This window comes from Magallana gigas, chromosome 4 (genome assembly GCF_963853765.1).
Source record: "Magallana gigas chromosome 4, xbMagGiga1.1, whole genome shotgun sequence".
Taxonomy (NCBI): domain Eukaryota; kingdom Metazoa; phylum Mollusca; class Bivalvia; order Ostreida; family Ostreidae; genus Magallana; species Magallana gigas.
Genome location: NC_088856.1, coordinates 53,657,680 through 53,675,144, shown reverse-complemented (window position 1 = coordinate 53,675,144; position 17,465 = coordinate 53,657,680). Strand labels below are relative to the sequence as shown.

Genomic DNA, 17,465 nt, shown 5'->3' with positions numbered 1-17,465 from the left:
CTGTATTATTTTCTTAAGAATAGGATAATGTCTTTATCCCCGCAACAGAAATGTGTCAGAACTATGGAAACTTTTTTAACGGTGTCGTTTATATTAACTCGTGTCTGAAAAACTATCAAAATTGATGTAGATTTCACATTAATTATTGTATAAAGAGGGAGCCTCAGAGAGTAGTTATATACAGCATATCATTCTTTAATTTGTTTTGTACAAGTATTTAACATTTAGCGATACATTTCTAATGATCAACCAAAATTTAAGCGTCAATTGCAGAATTATAAGCTAGATACAGAACTCACAATTCTGCTAGGTTTGAGTCATATTTTGTTCACATGAGTTTATTTCATTCAGCTAAAGATTTCCAAGAAAATGATTAAGGCCTTTTGGTTGATAAAAGAAAAAGCGGAAATTGTTAGGGTAGACATGTTCATCATTCAAAAAAAGTTGGTGTAATCCAAGATTCCAACTGAAATAAAACTGTCGTTCCAAAAATCAAATCTACAAAAATACCTTTTTACTATTCTTTAAGTGTGTAGCTGCAGGTATGTATCTCCCGATCCAAAAACAACTCGGACGGACGACCTAGAGTTCATTAAGTGTTCAAAAGTTGCAATTTACGGCGCACTACGTTAGAACTACGTTCTAAAACATGTAGATCAACAATCTTCAAAAACGTAGTTCTAAGTTGCAATAGAACGTAGTTTTAAAACATGTACGAGATCAACACTCTTCAAAAAACATTTTTATCTGGAGTGTACCTTCCTGTTTATTTATCACTGTTGTGATTATGATGACCCAAATTCAAAAAGGAGTGTATTAAGTAATGTCTCTTATCATGAATAAGACGCTTCAGTCTTGCAGTTATAGTTTATTTTTAAGCATAATAGACGCAATACGATCGAATTTGACTCAGCATTCTGTTTCTTTACAACTATAGCAGGTCTTATGGTTTAAGATAACACATAGGCTCTGAGACTTTTTAATTAATATTAATCTCTATCTGTAAAATGCATGATATATTAGATAATCTTCCAACGCTTTCTTTTATATCTTAATGGATCGTCTTTGTTGATTAAACGTCTAAATTACTTAAAATAATCAAAACCATCAATACGATTCATTATTAGCAATATATTTTCAAATTGTTTGTCACTGATCATTCATATCAATTTCATTCTTGCAAAATTGAATTGAAAATGATACAAATACAGTTAATGTATTTTTTTTTTAAATACACTGATGATTTGCACAACATCAATTGAAAAAAAAAATGCAATGAAGGAATTAATTCTTTTAAAGTCAATCTGGCGAGGGTCTGATACACTAAGAATTTAACGAGAACAGACTATTTTGATTGTTTAAACAACATCCAAAGTTATGCAAGATTAGTTTATAGTTTAAGTTTGACGATTTACATACCATGAAATTGATCCTAGCTCCTATAACCACCTGCTTCAAATAGAACACATGATTGTATTATTTTTATAATTTCATTCTGAATTCGATAACTGCAAATGCTATACATGGTTACCAATAATAAAATGTATTCTGGTGTGTATAAAAATTTGAAAAATAAAATATTCCAGCTAACACAGGCGAAAGTGAATATTCTGTTAGAATTAATTTTAGCAGTCATGTATTTTGCGGATATTAATTCCGAGTGCAAAAACAATTTCACCACAAACCGGGGAAAAGTTCACACTGGTAATTAAAATATTAAATAAGGCTCACAAACATGAATCATACATGAAACTTTCTATGAAATCACATAAAAAACAAGTCTTATATATACCTCTTTCAAAGTTAATATGTTTTACGGTGCGACCGTTGGGGCGAGCGCAGCAGGTGATCAAAAATGAATTATGATAAATCAATAAAAATAAAAGTAGTGACGTAAAGTACACGTAAATGAAGAATGCAAAATAAAATAAATATACCAATTTTCCAGTAAATTTTTATTATTCATAATTCATAAGATTTTTTATTTACTTATATACCAATCTGATTAAAATCAGATCTTAATAACGCTCCGAAATTCTGATAGTTTAGCGACATCAGAATTTGTCGGAGCGGATCAAAAATCTGATTTTGATCAGATTGTTTTATATACTGGTCGCAGGCCAGTATAGAATTTATCTCAGATAAAATGTTGTTGAATAATAAAGATTTTAACATAATGTTTTAACATAATATTTCCTCTTTTCTTGCAGCAGACATTTTTCTTAAACAAATAAAAATTGACTTATCACAGAATCCCCCCTCCCCCGTTTAAAAAGAAATCAAATTTACGTATAAAAAAATCTGTTGATCACATAAGGAAAATGGATCCCCCGGTAGCATGTAATACCGTAAATAGTAGTGAAAATAAAGACACTTTTGAGCAGCTAAAGAGCTAAAGGCATACCACGCACTCCCCATTCCTCACCCCGATTAGAATTTTCCTGATTTTGAGAATTTTATTTTTCTTTTTGCTTGGGAAGATTTTTTGAATGATGTTGCCACGCCCCATTTAAAAAAACGTTCCTGGAAATTACCGTAAATACAGTGAATAAAATAAATGTGAGCATTCATCCAAATGAGAGCAAGTTACAGCTGTTTCCTATCTCTGAAGAAATGTCTCGATTCGTTAGGTCTGCAAGATTTTGAGAAGATTTTGGTATTTATATTTCAGCAGATTTACAATAACTACTTAGAGTTGTTTCCCCTTATTGTGACGCCAAAGTTCACGTCGGTCAAGTGTAGTCTGTCTCTTTGAAAACACACTAGAAAAAACTACGCGAAAAATATTGATTGTTTACTTAAAAAGCATGATGTTCTGGAAATTACACAATTTATCTGTTTCTCAAAAGTTTTACTTTGATTCTCGCGAGATGGTATCCAGTCTAGTGAGATCGGCCGACATTGAGGAATTGCATTGTGGGTCAAAATTTACTGACTCCGAAAAATTCTGTCGGATCAATGTGCAAGAAATCCATTGTGACGTCACTCGAAAGGACGATAACTCCGTTAGTCTTAAAAGTAATGGAAATTGGCGTTGTGTTATTTACAATGCATGTACATAGTCTTTTATCTTGTTCTCGTGAGAGTGTGAAACGGGAAACCATAATTACAGGGAACTCCTGGGACGATTAAAACAAGGCATTACTGGTCCGATTCACTGACGCCAAAAAAATCCGTTGAATGAATGTGCAAATAGTCCGAATTTTCTATTCACACACGCCTTGCCGGTAGAGCTCGCTTCGCGCCGGCGCTGCGCGCCGGCGAGCTGCGCTCGCTATAAGTAATGTCGAAGATTACCAATACAATGTCTCCCAACGTTTGACCACGGTTTTCTTTTTGTTTTTTGTTTTGTTTTGTTTTTTATTTGTAACTCATATCAGACATATGGTTATCGTAAGTCTAAGAGTGTAAAACATTTAAACGAAAAGAGGCATATATGCATATGAAGCTATATAGATTTAGAAGTGAGTAAGATATCTTCTCTTCAAATTTTTAGTATATACTTCTCTCTGATTTTCTAAAAGATTCATATACTTTCAAAATCTGGAAGGTTTTTTCCAAAGGGTTGTACTTCTGAATGAAATTGACGCTATTTCAACTGTAATATGTAGCCATGGATGCAGTGGTACATTGTCGTTTCGTTCAATTTATTCATATCTATTAGCCTTCATTAAATGGGAGCTTGACAACGTACTGCCTAAAGTCCAAGCGCTTGTTAAAACTGCTACAAAAGATCGTTTCAGCGTTATTTACTTCAAAACCTCTAAAATCTATTATTCAAAGTTTAAAGTTAATTTTGACAAAACAGACACATTGAACAATGCAAATGTATTTCAAAAGAAAATAAAACCATTGTAATTGTACATATTTTATTGTTATTATAACATTTCTTTAAATCTGTCGTTCATGGTTCATATAATTTGGTCTTAAACATTATTCCGAATAGGTTTTCATTGTCTGTCCATCAGCAGTTAGCCTGGAAGAGGTAGGCAGCTTCTGTTGCAGCGTTGATAATTGTCTCCACACGATGTCCGGCACCTATTACGCGCACTGTATGACATGCCCTCACAGTTCGCCTGGCAAGATGTTAGCATATCGTAACAGGCACAGAAGCAGGGGCTACTCTGTAAAATAGCCGGACACCCTTCACAGCTATGCAGGAATAGTCCCACAAACAGTGTTAAAATGATCGCTTTCATCTTGGGGGATCTGAAACATAATATAAACAGGTTTCTAAAATTTGCAATTATTTCCCAACTTTGGTGCACGTTGCTCTAGAAATAGTAAATGATATTCTTTAGAAAACAATCTTTTTTTAGTTCAATAATCATTTCGACGCAATATTAATTTCAAAAATACCAAATAGCTATTGGTTTTTTCAACTTAAAGTCACGCAGGTCTAAAATAGCAAAACGATTTTTTTATTATTTGTTTATTAATATTTTCGATGCAATATTGTTTTTAATAAATGCATTGTTTTCTAAAATAAAGAATAAATAACATTCCTTTCTACAACGTATTTTGATAAGAGATTCGATGCAATATGTCTACTTAAATAATCAAATATTTCATCTTCCCAGTGCGAGGTACATCACAGCGATATATATTTATTCTTTCTGGGAGCCTTTCCGAGTAAGATGTTACTCAAAGCTAGACTTGCCTTCAAAAGGTTGCGAGTTTGTAAATCGATGTTTCGAATCCCGAGATTGGAAGGAGAAATACAAGGTTAATAGCGCTGGAATTTCAGAATAGGTAGATAGTATAGATTTATATAGACACCAAAATTCACCCAATATTTAATGCTTATTTGATTTAAATAAAAAACGTAATTATATTGAATACCGTTGAATACATGTATGTGCATTTAGAAAGAGAAAAAATGAGAACAATGATGTTATTCGGAAAAAAAAATATATTACCTGTTTAATACTGAACATGCATGAAGAGGGTTCTAAATAAGTTACAATGTCCATTAAACATTTTTTTTAATTTACCCTCAAAATAATATCAGTCAGTCTCTATAATTTTGATACATGTTCATTGCTTGAAGAGTGAAGAGTCTTATATCTGTTAAATCATCTTCTATCAACTGAAGGAGCGCATTTATGTCCCATGAGACTCGAAATTGACTAATCGTCCCCCTCATATAATCATTATTATTTTAAATAACGGATCATATTTCAAAACTCTTTACATAAATTAGAATACTCAACATACAACATGTATTCATACATGTTGAGTTAATTGCTTAACCAACATTAAGTATTAAGTGTATCACACTCCAACTGCATAAAATATGGAGATTATTAACACAGACATGAACTAAGAGTGCGACAAAAGGTTAATACAATAACACAAAATCAGTTAGAAGAAAGCTTATCCTACCTTTTTGTGTGAAATTGTACTAGAACTTCTGTTGAAAGCAAATTATGGCAACGGAATGCCTTTACAAATGTTTGTGTGTGTATATATATATATATATATTTAAATGTGTCAAGGGTTTAATTCAACAAGTGAACGATATCATAACAAAACACTTATATGGTTCAACTGCGCATTTAATATGAAATTTAAGAACCGTACTCAAGAACTTCAATGCAAATATTCCCCCCTCCCTTTTTTAGCTCACCTGAACCGAAGGTTCAAGTGAGCTTTTCTGATCACCTGTTGTCCGTCGTCCGTCCGTCCGTCTGTCTGTCTGTCTGTCCGTCCGTCTGTAAACTATTCCCATTTTCGACTTCTTCTCAAAAACCACTGGGCCAAATTTAACCAAATTTGGTACAAAGCATCCTTATGGGAAGGGGATTATAAATTATTATAATAAAGGGTACAGTCCTTTTCAAAAGGTAGATAAATGCGAAACAGTGAGTATAGGGTGCGTGTCTATAAAACTCTTCTTCTCAAGAACCACTGCACCAGAAATGCCAATTTTCACACAAAAGCTTGTATATATAGTTAAAATTCTAAATTGTAAAAATCGTGACCCTCGGATTAAAACTGGGGCCTAAGGCGGGGTTCAAAGTTTAACATAGAAATACATAGGAAAATGTTTTAAAAATCTTCTTCTCAAGAACCACTGCACCAGAAATGCCAATATTAACACAAAAGCTTGTATATATAGCGAAGATTCTAAAATGTAAAAATCGTGACCCCCGGACCAAAATTGGGGCCCAGGCGGGGTTCAAAGTTTTACATACAAATACATAGAAAAAATGTTTACATGACTTTTGTTCCATATATTCAACTAAATTGTGCACCAAAAAACCCAACTGTGTCTCCCTGATTATTGACAACTCATTACCTAAGTATATAATGTTGTTTAAATAAAAAATGACGGATGAATACGATAAGGTGTAAAAATTCACTAAATATTATTTTAGTTCATCGCTTACATTTTATTTGGATACCGTGCCCGATAAAAATAAAAATTAATATATAAATTTATTATTTATCGGGCACGGTCTCCAAAATAATTATAAGCGATAAATTTATCTTGTGGTTTTGTTGCAAGATTGCAGCTAGTTTGGTTGAGCATTATAGATACGGCAGATCAACGCACGTGGTGTGGATGTATTTGTAAACAACCATACCATAGATAATCTTGTTTTACACGGGAATTCAATTTAAAAACAAGTATGTGTAATTATAATTAGGGAAACAATAATTATGTGTTACCCTCGTATACAAATGATGAACCCGTAAAATTTGTTCAAAGAGTGTTTAAAGCAGAAAGAAGATAATTTATTTATATTATGAACTTTGAAATTTCTTCGATTTTTGTAACCATGATGAGTTATGATTCATTGTATTACAAATGCATCACTACGTATTTTATAAGTAAATGTACTGAGTATACAGTCACATGGTGATGTTAAAATTGCATATAGAAATATAGTTGCATATTGTGGTATTTATGGACTTATTGTATGTACGACCTAACTCACACAGCGCGTGCAGGTGTCATAACAGTATTTCACTGACATGGCTGAGGCAAAACAATTCCCGAATTTTTCTTTGAATTCGGGGCGTTTCCGCACGCAACAGGAGCTGGTTTTTCTATAAGATGAAAAACAATGTGTAAGAGGTCTAACTATCCCAGTTTTGTAATAATGCGAGATCACTTGATTTTTTATGCGTGTTGTTTCCGGAGGAGGGGGGGTTAAAGTTGTAAATTGTATAAATCGTGACCCCCGGACAAAAAGTGGGGCCCCAGGAGGGGTTTAAATTTTAACATATATAGGAAAATGTTTTAAAATCTTCTTCTCAAGAACTATAATGCAACAGTTTGGGATATTACTATGCATACAGGTACATCCTTAAATAATTTAGATTCCAATTTGTAAAAATCGTGACTCCCAGACAAATAATGTGGCACCAAGAGGGGATCAAAATATAAACATTTTAAAAAATATAAAGGAAACATTTAAAAATGTTCTTAACAAGAACTACAATGTTATAGTTTGTAGAATTACTATGCATGCATCCCTGGCTTATGTAGATTCTTAATTGGTAAAATAATGACCCCCGGACCGATGCTGGGGCCCTAAGAAGGGGTCAAAGTTTAATATAGAAATATAGAGGTAACATGTTAAAAAATCTTCTTCTCAAGAATAACAATGCTTAAATTTGTGAGATTACTAGCATGCATAACACCTTGGATAATGTAGGTTTGATAGTTTTAAAATAGTGACCCCTGGACTAATACTGGGGACCCAAGCTGGATTAAAAGTTAAATGTAGAAGTATAAATGGAAAATATTTTAAAATCTTCTACAATGCTTCAATTTGTCAGATAACTACGTAAGCATTCTCAAATAGTGTAGATTCGAAATTATAAAAGCCGTGACCCTCGATCTTATACAGGGCCCCAAGAAGTGTTCAAAGTTTAGCATAGAAATATAGAGGGAAAATGTTTAAAAATCTTTTTCTAGGGAACTATAATGCTTCAGCTTATGAGATTACTATGCAAGCATCCTTAAATAATGTAGATTCCAAATAAATAAAGCTTTAGCACAAGACTAATACTGGGGCCCCAAGAGGAGTTCAAAGTTTAACATAGAAAGATATATTGAAAATGTTTTTAAAAGTTTTTCTCGAGACTATAATGCTACAATTTGTGAGATAACTATGCAAGGATCCTCAAATTGTGTAAACTCTAATGTAGTGGAACAAAAAGTTATCTTTCTTGATGTTGTTCTGTATAGTCTGAGAGTTATTCCTCTTGATGTGGAACTCTTCTACGTTCATTTTTTCAGGCTTTGTACGTGCGGTCCCGCCACAGTGCTACACATTTTCATTCTTTTTAACTATTTATGTTGTCAAAGCCAACTATAAACCTAGGACCAATACTGGGGTCCCATAAAGGGGTTCAATGATTAAAAATAGAAAAAAGCATATGCTACGAAATATAATGTCACAAGGAACTGCTGTTCAGGTGAGCGATGTGGCCCATGGGCCTCTTGTTTTAAAAGATGGTTAACAGTGATATGCAAAACAAATACGAAACAGCAAGAAAAATTCTGTTGATTGGTTAAAGTCAAAAATAAGACTCTACAATCGTCAAAACACGGTGCTAAAACAAATACATTGATTCAGATTTTAAAAGTATTGATTAAAGCTGAACACCGCTCGTAAATAAGCACTGTTTGCCATATTTCTCTTTCATCATCGGTATCCTACAACTCTTAAACAAGCCACAGATCTTTCAGCAGATTTAAGTATTTCCCTGTATATGTCTCACCTATGTCTCACCTATATGGACGTACATCTTGCCTTGCCCTGTTACATGGTCGCGAAAACATTACCAAATTTTAAGCACTTTTTTCAAGCCGGGAGAGTACAAACATCAAATTAACAGGTCAATGCATTATTTACAAACAGAATATGCACATAAAGTAAGAAATAAATGCATAAAATCCTAAGACCGTGAAAGGAATACTACACATCGGCAACGATTTCAGGTGTGTGATCGGGTGTAACGAAATCGAAAGGTTTATATACCTGTGTGACGTGCCTATAATTTACGAGCGTTGTACAGCTTTAAGGATGCTAACTGGTTGTAAAATAAAGTCTTGGGAGGCATTATTTTGGTAAGTTCTTGTCTGTAAAAAAACGTTTCGTTTTTCATTGCGTTCTGTCAAGATTAACTCGCTGATAACTGTATATACCTATATTATTTCCCACATTCTTGAATATATCCTTAACAAAATCCATTTTCAATCAATATTGGTGGAAGGAATAGTCATGTGATACAGAGAAATCTTCAAAAACGGGTTCACTGAAGATGTGTATCGAGGAGCTGTGTCAAAAATAGTTCTGAACCGAAGTATTTGATAAAGGATGTTAAAGCATGTTAAACTTAATATGGCTAAGTTACCATTTTACAGGACAGGTTTTCAAGATGAAGTTAAAAATAATAAACTGTAAACGGACGACAAAAAGCAATACGTTACCAAAGTGTCTCAAGTAACTTAAATATACCTGTTCACTATACGGCCATATTTGTTACATCCCACCCCATCCCCTCCCCCACCCCTCCTAAAAAAACTTCAAACCCCTGTCCCATGGGAAGTGAATTCCACAATTTATGAGCGGCATATTATGTATAATTACAATGCACTTAGTTTAAGACTGTGAAAGACAAATTCAATACATTTTACTATGTGGTTATATTGGCCCTATCCAAAGGGCCTGAACATGAACCCCTAACCCAGTGGTATGAATTTCATAATTCAGGTAGAGGGCTTCGTGAATATCATAACAATGCATTCAAATTCCGCTACTTTGGAACATAAGGACCATTTTCCTTATATGGCCATATGTGACCCATTCCTGAACCTCTGGCCCATGTACCTTGAATTCCACGATTCAGCAAGAGGGCTTCATGGACATTATAACACTGCATTTAGGTTTTCTTAAATGCGTATGAATTTGGAGAAAAGGCTTTTCTCAGATTTAATACATTTCACTATTTGGCCATATTTGCCCCGCCCCAGAGCAAGGAACCCTAATACAGGGGCTATGAATTTCACAGTTTTGGTAGATGGTTTCATGGACATCATAACCATGCATTAAGTTTTTATCAGATACATATGGGAGTAAAAAGATCCTAGATTTAATGCATTTTACAAATAAGAATACGGTTATATTTTAAGAAGATTTTTGAAATTTTGCTTATTTTCTTATTTTTCCCGCCCATGATGCCCTTGAGGTGGTATGGTCATTTATTACACAATTTATATACCTCTTTTCCTATATATGATTCATATAAAAATGATTACAATTGGTCTTGCCGTTTTCATAAAAGAGAGTACAAAGAAATGTAAACTGTGATCTGAAAATACATACTTGTTCATTTATATGTTTAAAACACGGGACGGGGTTCTTCCCTCACGAACATTCCACAGTATACAATTAAAGTATAAAATTTAGGGAGTTAGCAAGATTCCAGTTCCACGAGAGCAAGTCTTTTTTTTTCGAGGCAAACATGTTGGAGGCGTTGAATTTCCAGTCTTCGTAATGGCGCCGGTTCTGAGGTTTTCTTGGCATATAAAATATCAAAATCGTTTAAAAGGCCAGAAAAACGTCAGATATTTCAGACAAGCTAACTGACTTGTGTAACAAATTGCAATAAATCGTATGTTGATAATTTTGCAGCATTTTTAATTACTATAAGTGTGATGCTGCACTATTCAATGGAGTTTTAGAAAAAGCAAAGAGTCGTAACGCATATCGGGTTCAATATCGTAACGGCGCATATGCAAGGAGGACCTCGGATTTAATTAAGTGATACGAGTACTCATAAATGGCTAATCAGTTTGAGTATTTAGTTATGGTAAATATCGACAATGCGCATTTAATTTTCTGGCAAGATTGTAAAAAGTCAGCGTTCTCGTGTCTGAGCGGGGCTGTATTTGACTGGTAACGTCATTAGCTAAACAAAAAATCTATACTTATTTAATCAAAAAGTTGTTCACAAAAGATTACTTTCCTGTTTATTTAAAATCTTTGTGTCGCAAATTGAACTGCATGGATTACTTGAATCATAAGTAGCAATCATTTGTGAAGAAAAAACAAATAGGCCTATGTGAGATGTCCTTGTGTTGAATTTCAGTTTACATATAGCAGTACACTAAAAACAAAGTAGGACAATGAATCGACCTCTTTTGGAAAAAGTGGTAAACATATGTACTTGAGAATTTAATGATGCTATTGATAAATATTGTAATTATCTACTGGTTAGGAGAATTTGTCAGACAATGTTTATGGACTGGGTGATATCACGCGCAGGCGCGGGAATTAACACTTTAAGTATTTTAAAATATGACAATGTTTCATGTATCTTTTTGTTGCAGGAAAAATTACGAAATATTTTCTTTTTCATTTTAAACCATGGAGTAGCTGTATTATAATAGTGCGTTGTATACCTTTCCTAAATTTTAGTCTTTAGGTCTTTAGGTCAAATCTCACTTTAACTATTTTTAATGCCCCCAAAAAGAATTCTAGTTGAAAGACTGTAGCCACACCCCAACCCATTTAAACTTCGCCGTTTAATGTATATATCATCTATTCATGCATCCGTAATGTTGTTAACACAATTTGTTCATGGTTCACAAATTAATGTATATATAAAAATGTACGTAATCCAAAAACGCTAGATTTAAGTATATGCATATATATTTCGCATATCTAAAACCATAGTTGTCAGATCCAAGATAACTGCCCGATGATTAACTCGCCGTACACTTTTCGCCATGACGTTGATTAGTCAACCCGCGTTCTTGGTGACCCAGGTTTGGAAAGTTCTATCTATCAAAATTAAAATCGCGCATGAAATTCAAGAAACGAATTGCCTCATTTTATTTATGCAGCGTTTGCCATATCTAAATTTCTACACATAACCCTAAATAAGCTGTTAGTAAATATACTCACTTTTTACGTAATCATTCATTATTTTTTCATTGCAAGCATATATTTTGACGCAAATTCCCACTGACTCGGATCCGTCAAAGCGTTTCCACCACATTACTCTCATTTTTTGCTATTTCAGACTGGTTTATCGAAAATGGAAGTACGTTTTTCAGCACACCAATGTATCTTTTTTTTCTTAAAGAACTTTCCACAATATAATGCCAGTGGCGTAGCGCCCTTTACGCAAAAACGCAAATGAATACACAAAATTTTGCAAAGCATAGGTCTTATGATTTGAGTTTCCTATTGTTTGCACGTAAACAAATCGTATTGAGACTCCCATAATCTGCATATTTAGTATTCAGTTCTCATCGTAAACCACGCAATTACTACGATTCCGGAAATATCGTCATTCCATACTTTACACTAATTCATGCTTTTTATGCATCCGGTTTTGAGTTTACTACGTAAGAAATCTAAATGTAAAAAGTATGTCATGTACAAAGCAATTTAAAATCGTTTTTAAAAGCACAACAGTTACACAATGAAGGCAAAGACGATCACGACACGGTCACCACAAAAGAAAGTGACATCAGTCCTTCATGTTGCACTAAGGATTAATACTTACATGTAATTTAAAGTCGGCGGTCGGGTGATTAAAATTTTGACAAAGTCACAATACATTGTGATAAACTTGATCAAAAAATTTTCATTTAGGTAAGTATGTTACGGTTTGAATAATAGACCTGTTTCAAAACGCCTATTATCTTTAGTCATATGCAGTTGGTTTCCGCTGGGGTATCAGTGTTTCATATATAATTACACATTCTTTTAAAATTCAACATTTCCCTTACACATACAGTATCTAAAATTGTAGAAGCATCGGGGGTCTTGAAAGTTTAAAGAAAATATTCGAAGAGTACCAGGTAAATAATGTTTGTCTCGGAATTCAGCAACTTTTGTTCATATTTATTGGAATCATAATACTTAAAAAATGTCATATTTTTAAGGCTGTTTTGTCATTCAAATAACATAAAATCCAGGAGCCCCCAGACCCCTACCTTTTTTGAATACAGTAAATTAAAAGGTAGCTACGCCACTGAATGCAGCGTTACCTTGTTTAAGCTGTGGAAAGGGTTTGGAAAGCTCACTAAATGCCTTTTTTGATTTGTTAAGACGACAGAATGAAGCTGTAGTTGTTGGAGGAGATGCTAGGTGTTGTTCGCCAGGACACACAGCCAAATATGGGTCTTACAGTCTTATGGACTTGGAGCTGGGACAAATCCTTGATGTTCAGCTTATTAAGGTAAAACGAAATGTTGCTTGAAAAGCTTTGTTAGTTGCTCAATTGATAAAAAAAATTCATTGGTCCAAAACTTTATATTTGTTATATTAAGTGTGTGCTTTTAATTTGTTAACTTAGAGTAATGAAGTCAAAAATACATACTGGATGGAAATGGAGGGTTTAAGAAAGTTTTTCAGAAATTGGAAGAGGAGAGTGTGGTTAAAAGTGGCTTTGTTACTGATAGACATCCCCAGATTAAGCCTATATGAAGAAAGAGAGGACTGATATTACCACTAATTTGATGTTTGGCATGTGGCTAAATGTAGCTTAACTAAGCTCATTAAGCTGATTTTTATTGAACAGTATTTGGTTTATTACATGTATGCATATTATTTACATGTATATAAAAAATTATTTAACAAAATTAATGTTGTATTGTAGATGTGTACAAAAAGCTGTTGTTAAGAGGAAGAAGCGTGAGCCCGGTCAGTCTCAAACCACCTATTCTGGTAGGCATCATCGAGTGACGGAGTTGGGAAATTGGTGTCCGAGGAATGGCTGTCCGTCCTCAACCATATCACTGATGTTCATGAAGGTCATGGACAGCGATTTCCAAAATGTTTACGAAATGTTTACATGGTGAATTAGAGGATAGAGATTTGATCAAAGTGATTTTTGATAGTCTTTGCCAGTGGCTCAGATTTTCTTCCAAACTTCAATGCTGTGATGTAAAAAAAATCCTGTTAGAATTAGGGGTTGATTCACCCATTATCACCGACACAATTGAACTCATTTCTACTTCAGGATTTTTATTCAGTGAATTCATGCGAGAATGAACGGCATAAGAATAAGAAGCAGTAATCCTGCCTTTTCTCAGATCGTGCCATAAAGAGTTACTTTGAGGTTGACTTCATTTTCTGACAGCAATTGATGGTCAATAAAGTCCTCATCTGTTTGATGACCTGAGGCGATGTTGTTCAGGCAGTACCTGTAGGCTACCACTTCACATGCTTGTTGTCCAAGTTCTTGAGAATTTTCAAGGGGCAATACTTCAGATATATCTGTACCTGTTAATAACAGAAAAGGAGCACAACATTTTTGACAACTTTCTCATATGTATATACATGTATTAATTTATTTAAAAGGAAAAGTCAAACAACAATCACTTCTAAACACAAACACACATTAAGTTAAGGACTGGTTGAAATTTGCTATAATACCTTTTAACAGATAAGCATTTGGAACTGCTTTTCTCGGCTCATCAATAAATGTATTTCTGTCATTGTTTAAGAACTCGAGCGGTTTAAACTGGTTTTTCAGATTGGAAACTAACGGTCTTGTTTTTTCTACAAAATGAAATGGTGAAAAAATATATTTATCCACAACAGTATAAATTTAAAAAATTTTAAATTTTAAACATACTATAAGACACAGTTTATTAAAATACCTTGCCCATGGCGCGACTTTCTAGCGGTCAATTTTTTTTATCTTTGTTGGCACCACCTTAGTTGCTGCTGGGACCTTCAACGGGCATGGTAATGATATGGACGATGTAATTCTGAAATTTGAAACTATATTAATATTTTTTAAATCTTTTTTGAAAAAGTGATTTTGTTCTCCTTTTTCTCAAAAACGATTAATGATAGAACATTGAAATTTTCAAGAATAATATATTTTTGAATTCCTAGGGCCGATCAGGTCATCAGAATATGTTCTAAACTTATCAAATTTTAATATGAGCATATCGTCCGTCACTTCTGGTCGTCACCGGAAGTGATTAAAAAAATTTGATTTTTGTTTTTTCAAAGCATAAACGTTTTGAAGACATTTTTGTACGGAATACAAATCTAAGAACTGTTTTTAAATCGGACAACGCATTGCAGAGATATTGCAGTTTGAAAATGACATTTTCCGGAAATCTCAATTTTGCAGTGTAGATCCAAAAGTTTAAAAGGAAGTTAATATAGTATGTCAACATTTTAATTTAACCTTATCATTTATTCATTATCAAACGGAAAACCAACTCGTTGCTCGCAACGAGATCGTGTCTAATTTTACATTTTTAATTTTATCTTAAAAACGACAAAGTAAAATGTCACGTTGCCATATTAAATCAAATGTGTTCTATTTAATTTCCTCTGCATTGTATGCTGTAGTAATAAAATACATGTATATGCATGTTGTGTGCATCACAAATGAAACTGAATATTATAAAAGATTGGCCTTTATAGGCCGCCTGTAGGCCTCTTTTAACCACAAGTTGAGACAATTATTTTGCCGCAGGAGCTAGCCTCTACCCCCCTCCCCTTATTTATTTCTGTATTTAACGCAACTTTTGTCATACATTATGAAAAGCAGCTTGAAGTGACGGGGAGTCTAGGAAATATAAGCTTGCTTGCTTTTTCCTATCACTGAGAGCGATTAAGGGACAACCAATTATTTTATATGTGCCAATTATTAGTTTATCAAATTGATTTCATGAAAGCCCACATATTTATCTAACCTTGCCAAGCACATGATAATAATTTCCTCAAAAAAACAGGAAACTAGAGTTAACTTTAAATAGCGAAAAAAGTATACGCATTTAATTTAAATAAAACTAAACAATAATATTTTAAAGAACGAGTTTTTCTCACAAAAGTAATCTCTTGTGAATTTGCAAATTTAGTAGTAGTCTTACCTTAGACCAATTTTATAAATTTCAACCAAATCAAATCTTGTTTTTATTAGAGGCAAGTACTTTCCTGCAACATTCAGAGACTTTTATTAATCATTTCCATTGAACAGCGTTACGCCATCGCCGGAAGATTTGGTGCTATGATAACATGTTCCATTGGATGATAACATGAAACACCTGTTGCATTTAAATGGGAATTTTGATAATTGTTGTAATAAAACTCGTTCTGTTACAAGGAGCCATAGGCAAAAATAACAATAAAAGTATTTTAACCAAACACACACAGGATGCATGAAAATATTTAAGATTAAGTAAATGGAAAATGCTCGGTACACGCATATCACATTTAACGGTGTGCATTTGATTTATTTATAGTGTTTTATGACACTTTTAACTTTAAAAACAATTTTCAACAAGGAAGATGGGATATACATCAATAGCCAAAATTAACCAATCACAATTAACCAATCACAAACTAGATATTATAAATGGGGAAATCTAGTCTACAGCTGTAATGTAAATGCGCTAAAAAAAACCTAACAATTCAGAATTAAGATATTCAAAATTGAAATATTTGTTCAGTTTCTAATGCAGTATTAAAAAATCATATGTTTTTTCAAATTAAAATATACTTTTTAACAGCAAACATGTTTATAACAAACTTAAAATTGTTAATTCATTGTAGTATCCATATAAATTCAGTGCATTTGTACATCTGATGATTCTTCTGCCCGGTATAAGGCGGATATGATCGTCCGTTACTTTCGGTACAAACAAATAAACAAATAAAATCTTAATTTTAAACATTATAGTACTACAAAAAACATTAAAGGGAAAAACTGAAAATTTTAGTCCAAATTTCCTCTATATTGCTAAGAGTCTAACTTTGTTTAGCCCTAAAAAAAATCCCTTATATATAGTTTTAATAAAAATTGAATGTTATGTAAATTAATTTCAGAAATACTTTTTGTGTTTAGAAAAAAATTTCACTTATGACATTGAACTTTATAAAAATCCGAATAAGAGAACTCAAACCCAGCGTAAAAAATAAATTATTTTTCAATGAATACTTTTCATAATCTAGAAAGAAGGAATAAAGATTTTTATTAACATTCATTTATTGCATGTGGTTGACTGAATCGTTATTTAAACCTTTCTCCAAATAATAATCATATATAAACCACATCTTTGAATTATAAAGTTATGGGGAAATTCTAACATGGCCTTAATGAAACAGCCCTTTCATAAAACTTCATATCAGTACAGTAAAACTTCAAATAAAAGTAATTTCGAACAAAAATTTCACATAGAGAAAATATACTTTGATCATTAAAATTATTAAAATGTTGAAGGTGTTACACCACTAAAACAAACAAAACATTTTTTTTTATTTTAGCTAGTACTGTAAAAGTCATATCACATTTTCAAATTTCAATCGACTTGATTTCCATTAAATCGTATTTAGACTATTACAAAAATATGGCGCAGCTCAGACCTATTCTATAAGGAAATAAGCACTGATGTTCTTCCTTAGATATTGATCAAGTTTTGGCTTTGTCTTAACGAGATTAGTAAAAGGTGCCTAGTTTTTCAA

The 17,465-nt window shown here is 33.0% G+C and overlaps 1 long non-coding RNA gene across 1 annotated transcript; it reads right to left on the bottom strand.

Annotated features, from left to right (window-relative positions):
- Positions 1 to 3,852: 3,852 nt before the first annotated feature.
- On the bottom strand, positions 3,853 to 5,495 carry LOC109619617 (uncharacterized). The gene is made up of 2 exons (XR_010713394.1): positions 5,386 to 5,495; positions 3,853 to 4,209 (listed from the first exon to the last, which is right to left on the bottom strand). It is a non-coding gene; the product is annotated as an uncharacterized lncRNA (long non-coding RNA).
- Between the last annotated feature and the right edge of the window lie 11,970 nt (positions 5,496 to 17,465).